This window comes from Vanessa atalanta, chromosome 30, assembly GCF_905147765.1.
Source record: "Vanessa atalanta chromosome 30, ilVanAtal1.2, whole genome shotgun sequence".
NCBI lineage: Eukaryota > Metazoa > Arthropoda > Insecta > Lepidoptera > Nymphalidae > Vanessa > Vanessa atalanta.
The window spans coordinates 807817-830538 of NC_061900.1; the positions used below are offsets into that span (position 1 = coordinate 807817).

Here is a 22722-nt window from a genome sequence, read left to right on the forward strand (position 1 = left end):
GCGTTCGATTCGAAATGATTACATAATAATTATATAAAAAAAAATAATACTTAATTAAAGTTCATAAAGGCACTTTTAAATGATATTACTTAATGCCTCTTAAGTGTTCTTGTTTAATTACTAATTACTCTATAATTATATTTACTATTACTACAGATACCTCCGGCTTCCACTATTCTTAATATTAGTGAACATTGTTACTGTCAAATAAATTAATGGTAATGTGTGGTGTTTCAGAGAGCCGAGATGGCGCAGTGGTTAGAACGCGTGCATCTTAACCGATGATTGCGGGTTCAAACCCAGGCAAGCACCACGGAGTTTTCATGTGCTTAATTTGTGTTAATAATTCATCTCGTACTCGGCGGTGAAGGAAAACATCGTTAGGAAACCCGCATGTGGCTAATTTCAACGAAATTCTGCCACATTTGTATTCCACCAAACCGCATTGGAGCAGCGTGGTGGAATATACTCCAAACCTTCTCCTCAAAGGGAGAGAAGGCCTTAGCCCAGCAGTGGGAAATTTACAGGCTGTGAATGTAAAAATAATGTATGTAATGTGTGGTGTTACGCGAACGGATAGAGTAAAGAATGAGTACATAAGAGGAAGTTTGAAAGTGGAAACCGATAGCCGAGAAGTTATGTGGAAGGCGGCTATCATGGTATGGGCATGTTATGCGGAACAATGAGGAACATATTGTGAGGTAGGTCTTGAGCATGAACATGGATGGATATAGAGGAAGGGGACGACCAATGAAAAGATGGTTAACAATAATCATGAGCAATGGGCTCGTCGATCGAATATCGAAATCTATGGAATTCCAGAACAAAAAAATGAAAATCTCTATACTATTTTACAAAACGTTGCAAGCAAAACTTCAATAAAAATTGATCCTGGCACCGACATTGATTTTATTACCAGAGTTGCTACCAAAAACAAAAATAAGGATGTTAAAAAAAGTAAGCCTATTATAGTTAAATTTTTATGTCGCTGGAAAAAAGACGAATTCCTTGCACAAGCAAGAAAACTAAAGATTAAGTGTAATGATTTAGGATTTGCAAACAACTATAATAACGTTTACTTTAACGAGCACCTAACAAGTACAAATAAAACCTTGCTACTTTCAGTAAAAAAAATTGCAAAGGAGAAGAATTATAAATATGTTTGGATAAAGAATTGTAGTATAATGATAAGACGTTCCGACAACAGTGCTGTGCTGAATATATCAAATGTGAATGATTTAAACAAAATTGTATAAGGACTATTTTTATATCTATCTCTGGCTCTTCCTGTTGCGGTATTTTGGTGTTTTCTGGTTATAGTTGTTTAGATCTTTGTAATGCATTTTGTTCTTTATTAATTTATAACGCTGGTGAAGGCATTTGTGCATATAAGTTAAGTTTTAAATGGATTATTCGTCGCGAATTCTATTTAATATATATTATTGCAATTATTTTTTATATTTATTATGTATCATATATTTTTTCTTATAATACAATTAAATGTGGAATAGTGGGATTATTATTATTATTTATAATGAATTATTTTGTGCGTATAATCGCTTTAGACTTATTTAATGATTGAGTATAATTTAAACATTTTCTACCAAAATGTACGAGGCTTACGTACCAAAACTAATATGTTCTTCAGGGCTATGTTGCTGGGGGAATATGATATCATCTGTCTTAGCGAGACGTGGTTGTATGATGGTATTTTTGATTCCGAACTTTTTGATTCAAGATACACTGTCCATAGGTGTGATAGAAATTATAATGAACGTGGAAACACAATGGGTGGTGGTGTACTTGTCGCCTTAAAATCTAACTTAACAGTTCGTTCGTCGACATCCTTACAATTGGGCAACTTTTCAGCTGAAATAGTGAAAGTAACAATATCGTTGGTGTCTACAGCAATAACAAAGTCACTTCATATATATTGCTGCTATTTCCCTAATATTAACCGTCATTGTGATACGCTAATTGATTTTTTCGAATTGGTTTCAGATGAGAAGCTAAATTATCCTAATGACAGTTTCTTGGTATTGGGTGATTTTAATGTTCCGACTGCACAGTGGGTTGGGAGCGATGATATCATGATCCTGAATAATCATAGTGATGATAATAGTCTTGTTTACGCCTTGGCCAACTTTATGAATTTTACCGATCTGAAACAGTTCAATTCAATTTATAATGTTAATGGCAGACATCTAGATCTTATTTTTAGTGACTGTCACTGTACCGTCAGCCGTTGCCCCCAACCACCTGTTAAAGAGGATGTACATCACCCAGCTCTGGAGATACTATTTACTATACATAGTTTGCGATTAATTAAACCGACTCCTAGAATGATTCGACTTTTTCACCGTGCTAACTATGAGGAAATCAATAATGCACTGTCCAAAATTAATTGGACTGAATTATTAGATGACCGTGATATCTCGGATGCTGTTAATGTTTTTTATAAAACTGTTTTTAAAATTGTTAATGATTTTACTCCGGTTAAAATTGTTAAATGTAATAATAATTTTCCCTGCTGGTACCCTAGATCCTTAATAAAAGTTATAAATGAAAAATTAAAGTATCATAGGAAATGGAAAATTTATAACCGAACTTCCGACTACGATACGTTTAGTCTCTTGCGTGATCGTGAGAAAAAGTTACAGACTAAATATTATGATTTGTATATTTCAAATTCTGAAAGTAAAATTAAAGAATGTAGCAAATTCTTTTGGTCATTTGTTCGATCGAAAAATTCTTCCTCTAATATCCCTGAAATTATGCAATTAAGCGAAGTAACGGCCAGTAGCGGAAATGAAATCTGTTCTCTTTTCAGTAAATATTTTGAATCTGTTTACGAGTCATCTTCCTTATTAAGCAATTATAATCATGTAAGTGCCTCGGATAGTTCTGTTAACATTGGATCGATTTCACTTTCTCCGTTTATTGTACATAAATACCTCAGTAAATTGGATATAAATAAGGGATACGGGCCTGATGGCTTGCCTCCTATATTTTTGAAGATGTGTCGTAGCTGTCTATCGCTTCCTATTTATTTATTATTCCACAAATCTATTTGTAGCGGCGAAATGCCTCAACTGTGGAAACAAAGTTATGTTGTACCAGTTTTTAAATCAGGTGATAAGCACAATGTGAAAAATTACAGACCTATTTCTAAATTATGTACTATCGCTAAACTTTTTGAGAAAATTATATACGACTGGATTTTCCCTACCCTACGAACCATTATCATTCCTCAACAGCATGGTTTCATAAATAAAAAATCTGTAGAGTCCAATTTATGTGAATTTGTTCATCAGGTTACTACCGCTATGGATCAAGGTTTCCAGGTGGACGTGGTGTATACCGACTATTCAAAAGCATTTGATAAAATCTGTCATTTAATCTTGATTCGTAAAATTGAAGAACTCGGTATCCATGGCGACCTCCTCCGTTGGCTTACTTCATATCTCAGAGATCGAAGCCAGGCGGTTACAATTAAAGGTTACTGCTCTACGTTCGTGCCTGTTACTTCTGGTGTGCCCCAAGGATCTCATCTTGGACCCCTTCTGTTTAATTTATTCATTAATGACATTATTGCAGTATTTAGGCATTCTTCAATTCTACTCTATGCTGATGATATGAAGATATATAAAACCATTAGTAAACCTTCTGATTGTAACTTATTACAGGATGATTTGAATGATTTTTTTAAATATTGCAATGATAATCTCCTGCAACTTAATATTAAAAAATGTAACGTAATATCATTTTCCCGCAAAAAAAATACTATTAATTTCAAGTATACTTTAAATGAAGATCTTATTGAGCGGGTTTCAGGGGTGAGAGATTTGGGCGTCCACCTTGACTCCTCATTAACCTTTAGGGAACACTATAGGTATGTTACTGCAAAAGCCTATCGTATGCTTGGTTTTGTTCTTAGAATTAGTAGAGATTTTAAAAATATTACAACCTTGATTCTTCTCTTTAATGCATTTGTTCGCTCAATACTAGAATTCGCTTCGGTGATTTGGAATCCACATTATAAAGTCTACATCAAAGAAATAGAGAAAATTCAAACAAAATTCTTAAAGCATTTAAAATTTAGGTATTCTACTACTGATCAATGTGTTCCTAATTTAATCCCATTAGAAAAACGTCGTAAGATAAAGGATCAAACATTTCTGCTGAAATTACTACATAATATTATTGACTCTCCATTTCTTCTTAATTGTCTTAACTTCCGATGTCCAAGACAATCTTCGCGAAATAAATCTTTATTTAATTTACATACTACACGTACTAATTATGCACAAAATGCCTTCTTTTACCGTTCTTGTTTATTATACAACAAAGAATACTGTTCAATTGATTACTTTACAGGCTCCTTACAAAAGTTAATTGAACAAATTAAGAAAAATTCTTAGTAATTATTGTTATTCATATTAAGTTACATTTGCATTTTATTATTAATAAGATTATATTTTTGTAAATTCTACTATAATTATTAATTATTTTCTGTTTATATGATATTACTTTTTATTTAATGTATTAGATTTTTTTTTTTTTTTTTAATTGTAATTAACTTGCTCGCATTATTCTATGTATTTTTTAATTGTGGAAACTTTATTGGTCAATGATTTATATTTTATGATTTTTTTTTTAATTATGTTAATTTGTACTGTTTGTTTCCCGAATAAAATAAAATAAAAATAAAATAAAAAATAAAATAAATGGTTGGATTGTGTGAAAGACGGTATGGCTGGAAAGAATGTTTCTTGTGAGATGACGTCAGATAGGGAAGTATGGAAGAAGAAGACATGCTGCGCCGACCCCAAGTAAATTGGGGCAGGGCAAGGGCAGGAGGATGATGCGTTAGTCTCAAATAAATTCCCACTACATAGTATAAAACAAATTTGCTTCCCGTTGACTGTCTGTCCCTATGTATGCTTAGATCTTTAAAACTATGCAACAGATTTTGATTCGGTTTTAATAAATAGATCGATTCACGAGGTTTATATGTATAATACGCACATAATATAGTAGAGAAACACTGATAATTTATATTCTAATGTGATGTCGTCAATAAACACATATTTTTGCGCTTTGATTGCAAACGCTGGCTGAAACCAATGAGATGGATCCAAACAATGTACTACAGTATTGTACACCTAAAAAAGGTCTTCAAAAAAGTCCTTAATGGCATATGTCTATCTCGTAGGGATAACACTCACCACCATTCTTTATCCTTTACTTTTTACGAAAAGTAATGGCTTATTTTCGAAGCGATTTTAAGCAATACGGCATTAATCCTTATCCAATTAAGAATCTTAAATACATTGTGCATTTAATATAGATCAATATGGCCCTTTACACGATGTAATTTAAATGAATATTTTCGTGGTTTGTATTGTCTAATGACTGAAAAACTGTGAACGTTATAAGACATTCTGTAGTGTATTTAGGATCAGCATTGCATCCGTGCGAAGCCGGGGGGGTGTCGCTAGTTATTAATAAATTGAACCATAGCGAGTCGCTACTAAGGCATATGCGGAAGAAATGCGAAGGCTCTTGCCTGTTTCCGGTTTAAAGGCTTTCAATACAATAACTGTTTACCTGACCTTGGTTTAAATTGGATGAAACACATGGATCCCGATGAAAGGTTACAAGTTCGAATCCGGTTGATTATTTTTAGTTTTTCAAGTAAAACACGCAAACGTGGTTTCCTCGTTAATTTTTTTTATGAACACTATAATTATAATTCCACGGATTGGATTTGAACCCGCAACGTTCGTTTATACGTGTTCTAATCTGTTCTATTGCTCGGTCATTGCGTGTTAGAATCGTTATATATTAAATAATTACTAATTTTATCTTATATTTTATTCGAGAACTTGAAAACGCTTGTCACGTCAACAATCTTAATTTAAGATTGAAAAGCGAAGTGCAGAGACTTATGTAGTAATATTATATACTAAAACCTTCTCCGAAACGCGCCTCTTTTGATATATGACATCCGTGGTCGAGTAGAGTGTACACCGGTTTTCATGGGTACGCCACTCCGAGTTCCCGGGTTCGATTCACGTCCGAGTCCATGTAGAAAAATTTCATTAGTTTTCTATGTTGTCTTGGGTCCGGGTGTATGTGGTACCGTCGTTACTTCTGATTTCCATAACACAAATGCTTTAGCTACTTACATTGGGATCGGAGTAATGTATGTGATGTTGATATAGGTTTCATGTATGTTGGTTTAGTAGTCTCAGTTAGACATTACAAAATAAACGTCTTCCCATGTACATGTACATGTAATCACCATCATCATCAGCCCATATTCGTCCACTGCTGGACATGGTCTCTCCAATTGCGCCACTGTGGTCTTTCTTCGGCAACTCGCATCCAACTCCTGCCAGCCGTCTTGCGCAAATCATCACACCGTGCCTGAGGACGTCCTACGTTTGCCGAGACGCGGTCTCCACTCTAGAACATTGTTCTAGAGTGTTCACTGTTCATGTATTAATATATACCCATTATAAACTGAAACTGCACCTATAAGCACAGAAACCATCACCATTTTACCTCCTCGAGGGTTGACTTTTCTTACCCGGGACTCAAACTATCTCTTTAGAAAATTTCATCTTAATCGGTTCAGCGGTTAAAGTATGACGAGATAATAAAGTTACTTTCGCATTTATAATAGTACGATAGAAATAGATGTACCATCAGTTCATTTAAGTACAGTTATTATGTTCAATAAACGATTCGTTTTGCTTACGAATAGTTTGTCTAATTGACGACAACATTTCTTTTCGAGACATACTTAATAAGAACTATAGAATAATATATGTATACTTATTTATTAAACATTTTTTTTATAATCCATCTCTGTCTAACTCATTAGACAGCAACACAGCACAGCAAGCTATCTCGCTCTAACGTCTTGAAATAAAAAAAAAAACGACCAACTGCGAGCCGGTTGCGTGTACCAAGGGTTCCGTACTTGTAGTGTAATTAGTTCGTCCATCACGAGAATCGAGTTTTTTGTGATGTAACGGATTGCTCCTATAATTTTGGTTGATTCTTGCCAATTTTTTTTCAATTTATTTGAAGCACCACCGTCATATTCCCTAAACAAAGTTATCAAATGTACACGGATTGACGTAATATACCATTACACATTATTAATAACACAATAAAATTAAATTGAAGAAATGTTACAATCTAACATAAAATAATAAAATCATAAACACGCACAAACATGGAACACAAAAAAGTAATTCATCTAATAATAATAATAATGTCGATAATAATGTCACTCTTACAGTGTACAATGATTATTATTACTTTCGTGATTCTAAGTCAACAGTAAGTACCCAAAGGCTTAGATTCCCTTGCGAGCATCAATATGTCAAAGGACCGTATCATTTGATTGCGTTTACTTAGAATTTTGATATTGTTACAGCTCCAAACGGCAACGGCAACGGATTACAGACGTGAACATTTACTATTAATTTAAAATTGATACCCACACGCGTTCATGAGAAAAACTGTCTTGATAAACAGACAACTAAGTGAACCTATAACGGTTTGATTTGTTCTATTGTGCTACGGAACCCTAGAATCCGAGATATTTTGTCGTATAATCACGCTGTTTCTGTGACGTATGTTAAATTTTATGTTAATCGAATTTGGACTTTACACAGATCCCGTAAGACACTTTTTGGTTCGTATATATTTAATATCTCACATCAAAATTGTTGTCAACTTCGTCAATTTTAAAACTAGCGTGTTTTAAACCGGATATAATTATAATTCGTTGGTGTAAGATGATGTATGATGCTAGTTTTATTGCCATCGAAGGAGTATGTTAACCTTTTTCTCGCTTGAAAGATGCCACATTTCACCCCACACGAAGTGGCAGGGGGGTTTTATATGGTATTAACCGGTGCTAAGATGCCTAGCCTACGACCTAATACACCGAAATACTCAATAAAAGACCAGCAGTACCCTCGCCGTCTTTTCGCCGGGCGTTTTGGGATCGCGAAGTATCAACAACCTTAGATTTGCGTATTCCAAATAGCACTTCTAACAGTTCTCGATGAATATATCTTTATTTATAATACAACACTATTCCACATAAATACTTATAAACAGTTGAATTTAACATCCAAAGTTCAGACAACAACTTCGTCGACATTCAAAACGCCTTTTTTTCACGAATACACAAATGCCATTTAAATTTTATAGCGTATTAGTTGCCGACTGTACATTGTCTTCAAGTACTGGGTACAAAAAACGGCATTCAAATTTTTACATAATTTTAGTTCTAGCTCGCTCGCCTTTTAGGAGTTTGCTGTTAGGTATAAAAAGTAGCCTCTGTCCCACTTCGGGATTTAAACTTGCTTCAGAGCAATTTTCATCAAATTCGGTTCAGTGGGTTAGTGGGGACAGACCAACAAACAGACAGCCAGAGTTAGTTTTTCATTTATAATACTAGTATTGATTTAAAATATTAATACACAAGGAAGGTCCATGTATATAAGATCACATAGACATTAAATTATGTATAATAGATATATTATTCGTTGACCTTGATACATGACACACGAAATTAATTTACTTGGTCTCAACATTAATAATCACGACGTATAAAAACCATAGTCTGTCTTTGTGAACGCGATAAAGTCTGGTATTCTCTACCAGCACACGTGTTCCCTCAATAACCTTCAAACGAGGCATCTTCCGGCCCAGCATGGCGAGGACGACTAGACAAGTTCATTATTTCAGACTGCACTGGAAGACGTTCTCGTTTGGGCTCCACTGCCACTTACTATCAGTTGAAGTGGAGTCTTATGCCTGCCCAGGCCCGAATATACCATATGGCTTTTTGGGCTTTAGTCCAGGGCTCCCAGCTAATTCAAATCAAAGTCAAAAATAGACGATAATGCGAAAGAATTACCTAATTTTATTAATTAACCAGATCGTATGATTTGCAGCCCTTCGAATCCTGCAATTAATCAAACCCATTCAAATCATTTAATTCAAGTCTACATTCAGGTGTATCATAAATGGGCCCCTAAGTAGTATGAGCCTAGGGCCCCTTAAACTCACGGTCCGGCCCTGTGCCTGCCCCGTTAATATAAAAAACCGATCGATTCGGATTTGGAACTTTACTGATGAGTTATGTTTATTACGACATCAACTTTTTAAGTAACAGGTATTATCCTCATGCGAAGCCAGGATGGATAGCTAGTACAAAATAAACAACAACATTGATACTATTACTAAGGTTATACTGTGATAAAGTTACGCCTGTCTCTTTGGTAGGGCTTCTGGGTAACGCTCACTCGTCGAATCTGTTATTCCAATGGAAATAGGAAAAAAGATAAACAAACCTTAGATTTACGTATTTCATGCGATTTGGTTATAACTTAGCTATATTGGGCACTACTAAGAGTTTATGATTAATATATCTGTATTTATAATAGTGAAACCTGGTTAAGTGGGACCTGGATAAGTGAGAAACCTCTGTTATTGAGAACTCCAGTGAGATCCCGGCACTTTTTCATTAAATTACCTCTGTTAATGGAACTTTTTGAACCTGGTTAAATAAGATTTGAATTCTAAGACTTCATCGATGTTTACCTCTATAATTGAGACTCTTTAACTCAATAACCTGTATAAGTGAGACAGATTAATCAGGTTTTAACACGTTTTGACATGTTTGTTTACATATATTTCGGGTCGTCTTTCGCGCATGCTTTTTTTTTTAGTACTATCTCAGGTTTTGACCTAAGAACAAAATAAAAGTGTACAAAATGTCCAAACGTAAATATAAAACGTTACCAGTATCTGAAAAATTAAAACTTCTATCAGATTATGATTGTGGATAGTCTTGTAGGCGAATTATTACATTTATTTAGTTTATTTTATTTATTACACTTTACATAAACATAATATAATATTTTATTTAATATTTATTTATGTATTAATATTATAAACATCTTACACATTTCACCAATACATACTTAGTCGGCTTTAACGTTCGATGCGATTTGCTTTGTTTTCTCATTACTTTATATTTCCTGAGTTCCTAAGTTTTTGTGTTGTGCTATATTTCTATGTGTGACTGTCTATATTCTATTCTGTCTATCTTCTATTGACCTTTTGAACTTTCTTGTGTGTTTTGTGAACTGTGACTAATATACGTGTACTGGACTGTTAGCGTGAGTACTTTTATTTCCTCGTATACGTGTTTACACACATCTACCACAGTCTAAAAATGTAATAACGGCACATTTCGACCTCTGTAAGCGGGTTCCTCTGTAAATGAGATAACTATAATTTTAAACCTGCTTAATTGGAAACCCTCAATAATTGGTACTGTACAACACTATAACACTTAACTACTTATTTTCACTTTAATTTTACTTCCAAAATTCCGATAACACTTTCGTCGATGTTCAAAACGCTATTTTTTCGAAAATCCATTGTGAATAACGTAGATTCATCAAGCTCTCAACGAATGATATCGCTTCAATTTGCCGTCAAATGTTGTTTATTTGGCTTTTTCCTGTTATGGAATAGTGTATCCAGGAATACTTATTATTGTTGTGTTCCGCTATGGATGGAGAGTAAGTGTAACAACAGGTACAAGGGACATAACATCTTAGTGGCAAAGGTTGGCACATTGGCGATGTATGTAAGGGTGAATATTTATCACAGCGCCAATATCTTTACCCTACCTCAAGTATTGTCTAATTTGTTCACAGTATTGGTACTGTATAAATACCACACTGCAGGATAAAAGGGCCCGAAATTTTTTTGATTAAAAGGTTTAGAAGTTATTTTACCACGCTAATTTTGGTAGATTTTTCGCAGTGTTTCCCTTCACGTAATGGCGTAGCTATGCCAAAGCAACCAGTGCGAGCGTATAAGACCCCGGATCCAATACTTTTGAGGGCTGTCTATGTCGGTATCAATACTATATTTCAACTAACGATATTTAAATATCCCATCAATACATAAATCTGAAATGAGAGCCAAGTTCAATATTATGACATAGGCCTCGGTTGTTGACTTAAACGACAAAACAAGTGAGATCTAAATGGGTGCCAAGTTCAATGGTCAGTCCTGAAATTTATATATAACTACCGTGTCCTAACTTACTTATTCATCATCACCGAGCATATACTATTAAAGTAAAGGCCATGAGATTTGAAGAGTGGGATTTTATTGTGAAGAAACCCAGTAAGGAAGTAATTTTGGATATTCTACCCCTAAGAGGGGTTGAAAGTTTGTATGGAAGACCGTCTTTTAAATTAGAAACATGAAAATATTTTTTTTGGGCTACTGTATAAAAATCAATAGATAGATATTTAAGCGTTTTTGGATATTCTACCCATAGATGGGGGATAAAATAAGGGTTGATAGATTATATGGAAATGTGTCATTTTTTTAAGTTAGAAAGATAATGCTTTGTTTTTGGAATAATTATTAAAAATGAGTAGATAGTAGATACGCATTTAAGCGTTTCTGGATATTCTACCCCCAAAAAGTGAATTAGGGGTTGACATTTCGTATATAGGCTAGTCTGTCCGCTTCACTATGATAATAAATAAAGCACAAGGTTTAAAATGGCTGGAGTAGACCTAATTCTCTTAGATCTACTACAAGCATTTTAGAGGTTTTCCGCATCGACAGTTCTAAATAGCACTACGAGAAAACTGATAGATATAGCCCACGAAAGTCGAACCACAAATGTGGTAAACAAAGAGGTCTTAAATTAACGTAACATTTTAAATTAATCTGTAAACATATTCAACTTCTACGCGATCAAAGCTGTTGCCCGCGGCTAGTCTATTTATAAAGTACTAGTTATCTTAGTCCGCGTATTTTATCCTGGGTTTTAAGTATGGAAAAGACTCCTTACGGTTCAAGCTTGCTTCATATCAATTTCATCATATACGGTTCAATGGTTGGTAGCGTAACAGACAGACAGAGTTACTTTCGCATGTATAATATTACTAGTAAAATTGTCTATGCCTAAATCTCATTGCAAACCATACATTAGCTGTGTCCGCGGTTTCGCTTACGTTTATTTCAGTTTACGATTACGAAAGTACATACAAACATATACGTAGAAAAACGTTTAATTCCGCAAAAACTAGCTTTCAAATAGTGAAATAATTATTAAAATCGGCTCAGCATTTTCAAAGTTTATCGTTTACGTTATTATTATATATACGTTTATTACAATCGATATCATTATATTTACAATAATATTATTATACAAGACTAGCTGTGCCCGCGACTTCGTGCGCGTTTGAATTTAATAAAAAAGCGTGACTTTATTATATTTTATATACAATTCTAAAATAAAAGCCTAAGTTACTTATTATTACATCAGCTATCTGCCAGTGAAAGTCCCGTCGAAATCGGTTCAGCCGTTCCAGAGATTAGCCGGAACAAACAGATAGATAGACAGACAGACAAAAATTGTAAAAAAATGTTATTTAGGTATATGTACCGTATGTACATACATATGCATTTAGTAAAACGCGGGTTTTTTAATATTACAAACAGACAGTCCAATTTTATTATATATGTATATGTATAGATTTTACTGTCGAGGTCTGTGGAAATTTACTCAATCGTTTATGTGAAACTAGTTTAAAATTGAGCTACAAGTTTGAACCAACGTGAGTGAACAAGGGGTTGTATGATTCCAATGGAAAAAGTTAACATATATACAAATTTTGAAACAAATATTTGATAATAGCTCTGATAAAAGCTTATATATATTCATCACAAAAAAAATCTCGATTAATATATCTTTATTTAAAGTGTAAAGTATCACTATACTCCGTGGAAGGTTCCTATATACATATAAAGAAAAAAAAAAGGCTATGTCTTTTAGATTCAAGCTTCATACAATTTTATCAAAATCGGTTTAATAAAATAGAGTTACTCTCGTATTTACGATATTAGCATAGATACTAATTATATACAGTTTAATTTTACTTAAAAAAAATCAATGACAACTTTAACGACATTCAAAACGCCATTTTTACGTATCCATGAGTATCGTATAGAAGATCTCGGCCAATGATATCGCGTTAATTCATAGACAAAGTTGTTTATTTGCTTTGTGGTAGGCAATAGCTTGTCTCCAGCGAATACGCCTGAATTGTTTAATTCATAACAATGTTTTTACCTAACTTTTCTAATAAAATAGCTTAACAAGATTCACTGACAAGGTTTTATAACTGCTACTAATGTTGAACTACTTACTCAATTATTAGTTACAAAGTAGTTTCTACATGCGACATCGCCTGCGTCTGAGGAAGTGAGGTAAATGTTAGGTACTCTTTGTCGTATTTTGTTCTCCAGACGTATGTAAATTTAAGTTAAGTATTTAGTTAACAAACTGACACTCGCATTGATAGATATTTCGAATATAAAAAAGTGATTACGTTATTAATATTATGTCATAAAAAATCACTTCTATAATACTTTAATAACAAAGCATTTTATTTTAACATAGATAGTTAAATTATAATAACAGCCATAACAATTAATCATAAACATACAATAAACATTTATAATGTATATTCCGTTCGGATAATGTTGATGTTGTATATAAACAATTTTTTTTAATAAACGAAAACATATAAAACCTCGTAAATTATAAAAACAAGAAAAAATTGACAATCAGTTTACCTGCGTAATGTTTCAAAAATGCCACAGATCAAAATAACACTTTATTTTTTTTTAACGTCACAAATACACAAAGGAACAAATTGTTTATGTTGATTAATTGCAGACGCGATAAAGATTTATTAATTAAATTTTATACACACATCTCTCTCGTACGTCGTATAGAATAACACTGAGCTATAACAACGTCAGTGATCAACGTTCAACAAACGGTTGTCAGCGTAGGGTTGCTAGTTGTCACTTAAGAAATTGACTTTTTTATTTATTTGGTTTGTAACAATAAAATACAAATATACCTTTCTGTGCTGTGTTTAGCTGAGGTATTTAATTTGTGGTATTTTTTTATTGCCTTGGTTTATCGAATAAAATAACCATTCCTAATTTGGTATGTCTCTTGTGCCTGTCCAGTTTAAAGGGTGAGTGATTATCTCCAATAATACTAAGTATTGCTGGTTTATGGTAGATTATGTGATGAGTGGGTATCTACTCAGAACAAAGCTTTGAGTAAAATATGACAGGCGCAGTGGTAGCTCTTTTTTTCTGTGTTGCTTTACAAATCGTATTATTCCTGAAATAAAATATAGCCTATGTTATATCCGAATAAAGTACCTTTCCAATAGTAAAAGAAATCTTTCCTCTAATAAATATATATCTGATGTAATAAATAAAACCCATTTAAAAAACCATGTGACAGCCCTATCAAACTTGGCGCCATTAGTTATAAATCGGACCTCGAGTACAGGCAAAAAGAACAAGCGGAAGCGATAAGCGATTTACTAAGTGTGCATGGTACAACTAATTCGACAATAGATGGCGCTCATAAAATAATTATCGATATCTAATATATTAATAGCGTAAGCCAAATTTTGAAGCTCATTTTGAAGAGCTCCAGCCGTCTTTGTGCAGAAAAATAAAGGGGATTCTTGGTTGCAATTTATTAAATTGTTATGATTTAACAAAGATTAATTTAGAGAGCGGATATAAGTTACTGGCCACGTATAGAGAGGTACTACAACTGTTTACAAAATAAATGAATAACGTTAAATTAAGAAAATTGTTATCGAAAAACTCCAATTCTAACTGAACTAATTGTATGTATTAGTATACATTGACATTAAAAAATTCATTTAAAAAAGTTATATAATTTTGGCGCCGAATGTAGTGTCTTGCAGTTTCGAGATTTAAAAAAAATTTTTTTTGAACAAACGCGATATTTTGCGGGTGACCAATTAGCTTATAATTAATACTAAACTGTTTAAACACGCTAATAACTTATCACTTAAATCAATATACCTTGAAATTTATACGCAGAGAGAGGTTTTTCCCTCAGCCCTTCATTAAATATTGAATTTTAAAACGAATTATTTACTCATATATTCATCGATTCATCGTTCAAAATCCAATTTGATGGGACTCCAAAGTTTTTGGAGTCAAGTCTTCAAATACGTCATACTGAACTGAAACGTGATTCATAGATAACTGGTTTCCGCTCGCGCGTGTGTGTGTGTGGGTACATTGTCCGGGATAAAAAATATTCTATGTGCTCTTCCAGACAATGACCTATCCCTTTGCAAAATTTCAATCAAATCCGATCAGCCGTTTTGGCGTTATTAAATCAATTTTATTCACAACGAAGCGTTTTTGAATCGTCTATATTAAAATACTACCACCGTTTCGGAAAGCTGCCTCCAGCGAGAAGAAACGGCAAGAAACTCGCATAGTTGCTCTTTTCAAATAAACAGATTTACATTGCTGTTTTTTTACAATAATTACTGTCCCGTGATGGAACCCGAGCCTAAGTTTTTTTTCTAAAAAGTAATCTTTTAATGTATAATAAGACTTATTTATTAATTTAGTCTTAATAAACTTATTTCTTGTATTAATAGTATGTATATCAGCTTTTATGGAATACTTTTGTGTATTATACACTTATATTATGTGACTCTAACTCCTAAACTAAGTTTAACTGTTTTATAGGAGTCAGTGTTGCCCACAACTAACAGTACCTACAAACAACCAGTTTTGTAATGATATATTTATTTCAGAAATATGTGGTTTATTTATTGTACGGATGTTATTCACAGAATGGCGTAGCGTATCGTAAGATAAGGTGGAGTAATGCATCAAGTTTGTGTACCACGCAAAATATTTGAAAAAAAAATATCCATGAAAGATTATCTCATGCTTTTATATCAGTTAAAGGGCTGACATAAATTTAGGCAAAGTGCAGGCACGACAGCTTTACGTCTTATTCGAAGAACGGTAGTGTTCACACTTCCAACTTCCAGATTCCGGGATGTTACCGAGAATTAGTCAAAATAAAAACCAAATAAGTTTCTCTGGAGGAATCTGTGACTTTATACTAAGCAACTAAACCAACGAGACATCACGATATAGTTTTGAAATCACTTCTAATTTTTCGTCTTCAAAACCTGTCATCAAAATCGTTATTACTACAAGTATTTAAAACGGGATATTTACCATGTTTTTTGTTCTTATTTGGTGGAGCTCGATATTTCGACGATCATCTACGAATGTCTTGTTCACGAGACTGAAGTTGACGGTATTAGAAGTGTCCATATCGGACTACCTCTTTTCTCGTACGTTTGCTGCGTAAACGCTAGTCACCACTACCATTGTCGCTTTCACATCCTACTATTACCCCTTGTTTTATTTGTTTTACGTGCACTTGACAGTTTTTTTTTTTTTTGGTCAAAGACTGAGATTTAGATATACATACATACATACATTAGCAGCTTGTAAATTTCCCACTACTGTGCTAAGGCATCCTCTTCCTTTGAGGAGAAGGTTTGGAGCATATTCCAACACGCTGCTCCAATGCAGGTTGTTGGAATACACATGTGGCAGAATTTCGTTGAAATTAGACACATGTGGTTTCTTCACGATGTTTTCCTTCGCCGCCGAGCACGAGATGAATTATAAACAGAAATTAAGCACATGAAAATTCAGTGGTGCCTGCCTGGGTTTGAACTTGAAATCATCGGTTAAGATGCACGCGTCCCAATCACTGGGCATTATCGGCAGATATAGACAATTATAATAATATTTACTAATTATATTCCTAAAAAATAATAATAAACTAATACTCATTATTATTTGATCTCTTACAGTCGTATTAAGCGTCACCAACAATTAACAGCCAATCACACCGCTAGACTAAGACCGTTTATCCTCTTCAGGAAGTTCAGACTTTACTCCGCCTTGCTCTAGTTCAGTTTGATTGATATACAATTTTAATATAATCGTTGTTTTAATTCATGACAGACATAATTCTCAGACATTTTTAACTTTGCCGTTTCATAGATTCAAGTTAATTGTAAAAAATACATTTGTAAGGAAGGCATATTATTCGATACAAGATTATATTGATGATAAAAAAGCGTGGAGTTAATGCTTGTTGACTTCCAGGCAGGAGATATAACATAACATATAACATAACATACATATATAATTGTATTTAGCTAACATGTCTGTATTTTTAGATGTTGAAAAAGAGTAACTACTGAGTTTCTTGCCGATTCTTCTCGGTAGAGTCTACATGAAACCAATCGTAGCTTTACTTTAAATAGTTTGTTCAATGACGATTCAAAAGTCCTTGTAAAAGACTACTTGATAAAAGTATACCTATTTTAATTTTTTTTTTTTTTTGATGACCACGATATGAATTATAAATACATTTTAAAATGATAAATCAATGGTGAATCCTCACTGTTAATGTTGACGCGTTGTAGTCATTTGACTACTTCGTATCTAATGTTTTTTTTTTTTTTATGGTCCATCGGGCGAACGAGCAGAAGTCTAATCTGATGGCAAGTGACTACTACACCCCATGGATATTTGGCCTTTTAGAAATGTGTACGCTCTTTCCTTGAAGGTTTGCAACCATCAAGAAAAGAGCGTACAAAGTCGTATCGGTTCCGAAAAACCGCCGGCGAAAGCTGATTGCACAGAGTAGTGTGAGGCAGAAAATGCCTTAGGAATTACGCTGTTAGGGATCATACATCTAGGTGGTGGTTACGTTGAGTCGGAATGATATAGACATCGTAACTTATATAAATAAATAAATGGCTTTCTGTTACGATTAAGCGGAGGTTTATTGGTGTTAGGAATTGTGGAAGTTAGAATCGGTTACATATCATATTAGTAAAAGTTAGTAAATTGATTTTTTTTTTATGATATGCGTAGGCGGACGATCAAATGGGCCACCTGATGGTAAGTGGTCACCACCGCCCATAGACAATGGCATTGTAAGAAATATTAACCATTCCTTACATCACCAATGCACCACCAATCTTGGGAACCAAGATGTTACGTCCCTTGTGCCTGTAGTTGCACTGGCTCACTCACCCTTCAAACCGGAACACAACAATACTGAGTACTGCTGTTTGGCGGTAGAATATCTGATAAGTGGGTGGTACCTACCCAGACAGGCTTATACAAAGCCCTACCACCAGGTAAATTGGGATTGTTTAAATTTACTCAAGAAAAATAAAAATTCATAATTTATTGCCGGATAAAATGAAATGAAATTAAACGAAACACAATCACGATTATAAATAGAAACAAAAGTGTTTCCGAGAAATTTATCTTTGTAGAAGGAAAACTGTTCAAGGCGGTTATTTGAAGAGTATCTTGTTATTAAATGTTAATAAATCACACGTTGCTTTAACCATTTCCAAATCGCGATATTTAGGCAAAGATCTTTGATATGTATATACGTCTAGATACTGTTAAATCTGTGCAACAGTTACGCACACTAGTAAAGTACTATGACGTTTGTCGAATGTCAAATGTCAAATGTCAATGTCAATGTATGGCGAATGTCAAGAGTAGCTGTCACGCGCACCAAGATAATAAACTTGCCTCGTTTGTTTAAATTCTGTTGTAATGCGAGACTCTATCTAGATATATGAATTTCTAAGGTATAGATATATTTACTCAAGAAGGGTCCCGCGATAAATCAATTAATTTATATGTATATATGAAAGCGGAATACCACTCCCTGATTAATCACGAAATCTCAGAAACTGTAACACCTACTAGCTTTAAATTTGGTATAACCTACTATATATACTTGGTAATAGGGCTTTGTGCAACCCCGTCTGGGTAGGTACCACCCACTCGTCAGATATTCTACCGCCAAATAACAGTACACTGTATTGTTGTGTTCCGGTTAGAAGGGTGAGTGAGCCAGTGTAATCACAGGCACAAGGGACATAACATCTTAGTTGATGTAAGGAATGGTTAATATTTCTTACAGCACCTTTGTCTATGAGTGGTAGTGACCACTTTCCATCAGGTGGCCCATATGCTCGTCCGCCAACCCATGCCATAAAAAAAAAACATATTCCAATGGAAGTAGGAAAAAAGATAAACAAACCTTAGCTTTATAACACGCGATTTGCTAATAACTCAGCTATATAAGTTTATTTATAATAAAACACTATAACACTTAACTGCTTATAACAGTTTCGTCGATGTTCAAAACCCCATTTTTTCGCAAATTCATAGTGAACATCATAGACTAATCAAGCTCTCCACCAATGATATCGCGTCAATTTGCTGTCAAATGTTTATTTAGGTTTTTTCGAGTTATGGTTGGAATACAATATAGGTAAGTTACTTATAGGGTGTAGACATCAGCTAAGAACGGATTTTACCCAGGGGGTAAAACGAGGATTGAAAGTTTACGTTTAAGTAAATTTCGCGCAGGTAAAGCCGCAGGTTCATCTAGTTTTAAATAAAATATCATTACAAATATAATCTAATTGTAATTTGTTTTTTATTGCCTTTATTGTCACATTAGTCATCTCACGCACACAGAGACATCTCGTAAGTACGAGCGTTACTCATTCTATTTAGTGGTAGGGTTTTGTGCAAGCCCGGCCGAGTAGATACCGCCCAGTCATCAGATATTCAACGGCCAAACAGCAATACTTAGTATTACGTTCCGGTTTGAGTGAGTAAGCCAATGTAACCACATGCACAAGGTGCACAACATCGTTTTCCAAGGTTGGTACCGCATTGGCGATAAGGAATATTTTATATTTCTTACAGCGCTATAGTCTATCAGCTAGTGGTCCATTTATCAATGCAGGGCGATAATTTAGGGTGGACGGATACACTTTGTCAGTGAAAATATACGGATTGTCAATGTCACGTGCGACGGAGAAGACACGTCACACGATTGAGATTGAACGGTACGGTCGAGATTACAATCAATAAATACCAGTACACAGAATATTTATTTATTATTTGTTTTTTTTTATAAATATTATAGTCGTGAAGTTAAATATCCAATTCACAAAAATCTCCTATTCTCATTCCATACGCGACTCTCTTTTATTTTTTTTAATAATCATTTTGCGCGGGAATACATCTTGTATTATTTTTTAAAGCCATACAAATGACGTTCTGAAATCGATTACACTTTTATGAAATCGGATACAATAACAAATTATGAGTTTATTAAATATATAATGTAACTACATGTATAAGTAAGTCACAATGTTCATATTTAATAATTAGTTTAAGCATATACTTACGTTAATATGATTAATGGCTAAATATAAATAATTATAGGTGTATTTCTTTGTGCGTCAATAGCGTGAATACTACTAAACGCATCGGTATGAAAATATGACCAACGCGGGATCGGCCGTAGATGGTTATATTCTATTTTTTTTATTCTGTTTAACCTTCCTCCTTTAATATGTAATTTAAAAAAAAAACGTATTAATCATTATACACGTCACAATTATAGGAGAAATTAGGAGACATGTGATAAGTACCATTGGTTAAAAATAAAACATTTTTTTACAAAAAATAATAAAAAAATCTTTAATAAAACCCTGCAGATATTTTTTAATACTTGTAAACTTACGAACAGGATATTTTATATATACAATTGTATTTAACTGACATATTTCAAATTGGAAAAGAATATATACTGCGTTTCTTGCCGGTTCTTCACGGTAGATTCTGCATTCCGAACCGGTGGTAGCTTCAAATTTAATACAGTTGTGTAAAATGAGGATTCAGGAATGCTCGAGATATCCTCGAGGGAAAAATCTTTTTTTTTAATAACCTCAACTCCAATAGCCAATAGACCACTGCTATCGTCATAACAATTGGACCACGTGCCTTGGAACCCTACTGCCAAGGGGCCTCGAAAATCTTATACTGTAATATACATCCATGAGTGCAGGGAGGGGGAGGTAGCCGATACTCGAAAGGTAACATAAAGACATTATTTAAATAAAGGGCACCTATATTCTCATGTGTTCTGGAGCCCCAGACGTATACATATCTAGAAATAAAGATCAGCGGCTCATTAGCTAAGTGAGGAATGCTTAATGTTTCTTACAGCGCAGTGAGTTTGTCAAGTCCGCCCGCCTACGCAGGTAATATATATTAATTTTTTTAAATAAACATGAAGATACAGTTCAATACAACGGAAAATTTCTTCTCTGTTGATCATCCGAGCTTATTTTTTCTTTTGATTGGCGAGCATAAATGTTATGATTTGAATAAAGAAAAAATGGATATAACACTTAATATGGGTTGCCATTAAATGAAACACAAAACATATATATTTATTTATTAAATTTATCAGCAAAAAATATATTAAGAGTATTTTTCATACAAATATTATTACATACTAAATATAACGTTATTAATTAACTTTATCATAGTATAAATATGGCGTTTAAATAAAGTATAACTAAAACAAAGAGTTGTTCACCCTGTGTAGCGCAAGTTTAGTTAGGGTTATTATATTAAAAACTATAGCATTTGGCATTAAGGCTTCGTGTATGTGTCAAGGGTTATATACCAAAGTTGGATAAGGCCCTTAATTCAGCGTTGCAGAACTATCGATAGTTGACCTCGAAAACTATTCATGTTATCGATAAAAGTAATACTATCGATAGTATTGCTCATGGGGAGCTATCGATACTATCGATAGTATATCGATAGTATTGACACGTGACAATAATATCGATACACTATCGATACTATCACTTACACCTTAACTATCGATAGTATATCCAATTTCTATCGATAGTCGACTATCGATATGCAACACTACCTTAATTATATAACAAATAAATTTAACATATGTTTCAGTCGGGAATTTTAATAATTCAAACAAATTAAACAATAAATTCTTATAAATCTTTAATATAATTATTTTAATACTTTTATAACTTAAACGATGTTTAATAATGTGTTAACTCGTCATTAGATTACGTTTTGTTTCATAAATTTTATTGTGGCGGCCACGGGACTGTACAGAGCTGTTACTTAGAGTTCTGTATATAACCCCGTGTAGCGCAATATGATGTTTAGCAAGTGTAAGTGTGCATTCATATAGAAGGTTTATATTTACAGATCTTTTTATCGCATAGTTATCCAGATGTCGTGTATGCAAGGACGCCTCAGGTGATGGTCAAGTCTTTCATAGTAAGTGAGGTTCAGTGGTGCTATTACGGTTAAAACATAGCAATAGGCTATTTGACTGGTTTTTAAAACCCATTTTATATTATTTAGTAGAGGTTAAGGAACCCAGTACCCAACCAACCCAGTTGTTTTTTTAATTCTAGTACATATTAGCTGAAAAATATCAAATTAAAAAATCCATATTTAAATAGCGCGCGAAAACGCTAGTTCGACAATAGGGCGCTGCAATGAGGTCGGTGACTTCACTTGCCTGTATTACAATCTGTGGCACATATAATCAAAACAGTAGGCAAACGAGGTTAACAAGCAAGTGACGTCATCATAAACCCGACCAATCAGAAGAGTTTTGTGTCACGTGACAAACGTTTAAAAAAATGCATTTTTACTTACGGATATAAATTTATTATTATTATTTTCAACTTTCGTTAATAAATAACCATTTTTAAACTCTTAATATATACTGATTACATTAATTGCTTGTATCGAGTTAATAATGTTATAGGAATTATCCTTATTTATCGATATTTTTTA

General features: G+C 33.6%; 1 protein-coding gene across 1 annotated transcript in view; it reads right to left on the bottom strand.

Annotated features, from left to right (window-relative positions):
- The window catches only part of LOC125075253 (serine protease Hayan-like), a 52096-nt gene extending 38242 nt beyond the window's left edge, over positions 1–13854 (bottom strand). The window contains exon 1 of the mRNA XM_047686949.1: positions 13714–13854. The gene's annotated coding sequence lies outside the window, so the exon portion shown is untranslated. The remainder of the gene's footprint in view (positions 1–13713) is intronic.
- Between the last annotated feature and the right edge of the window lie 8868 nt (positions 13855–22722).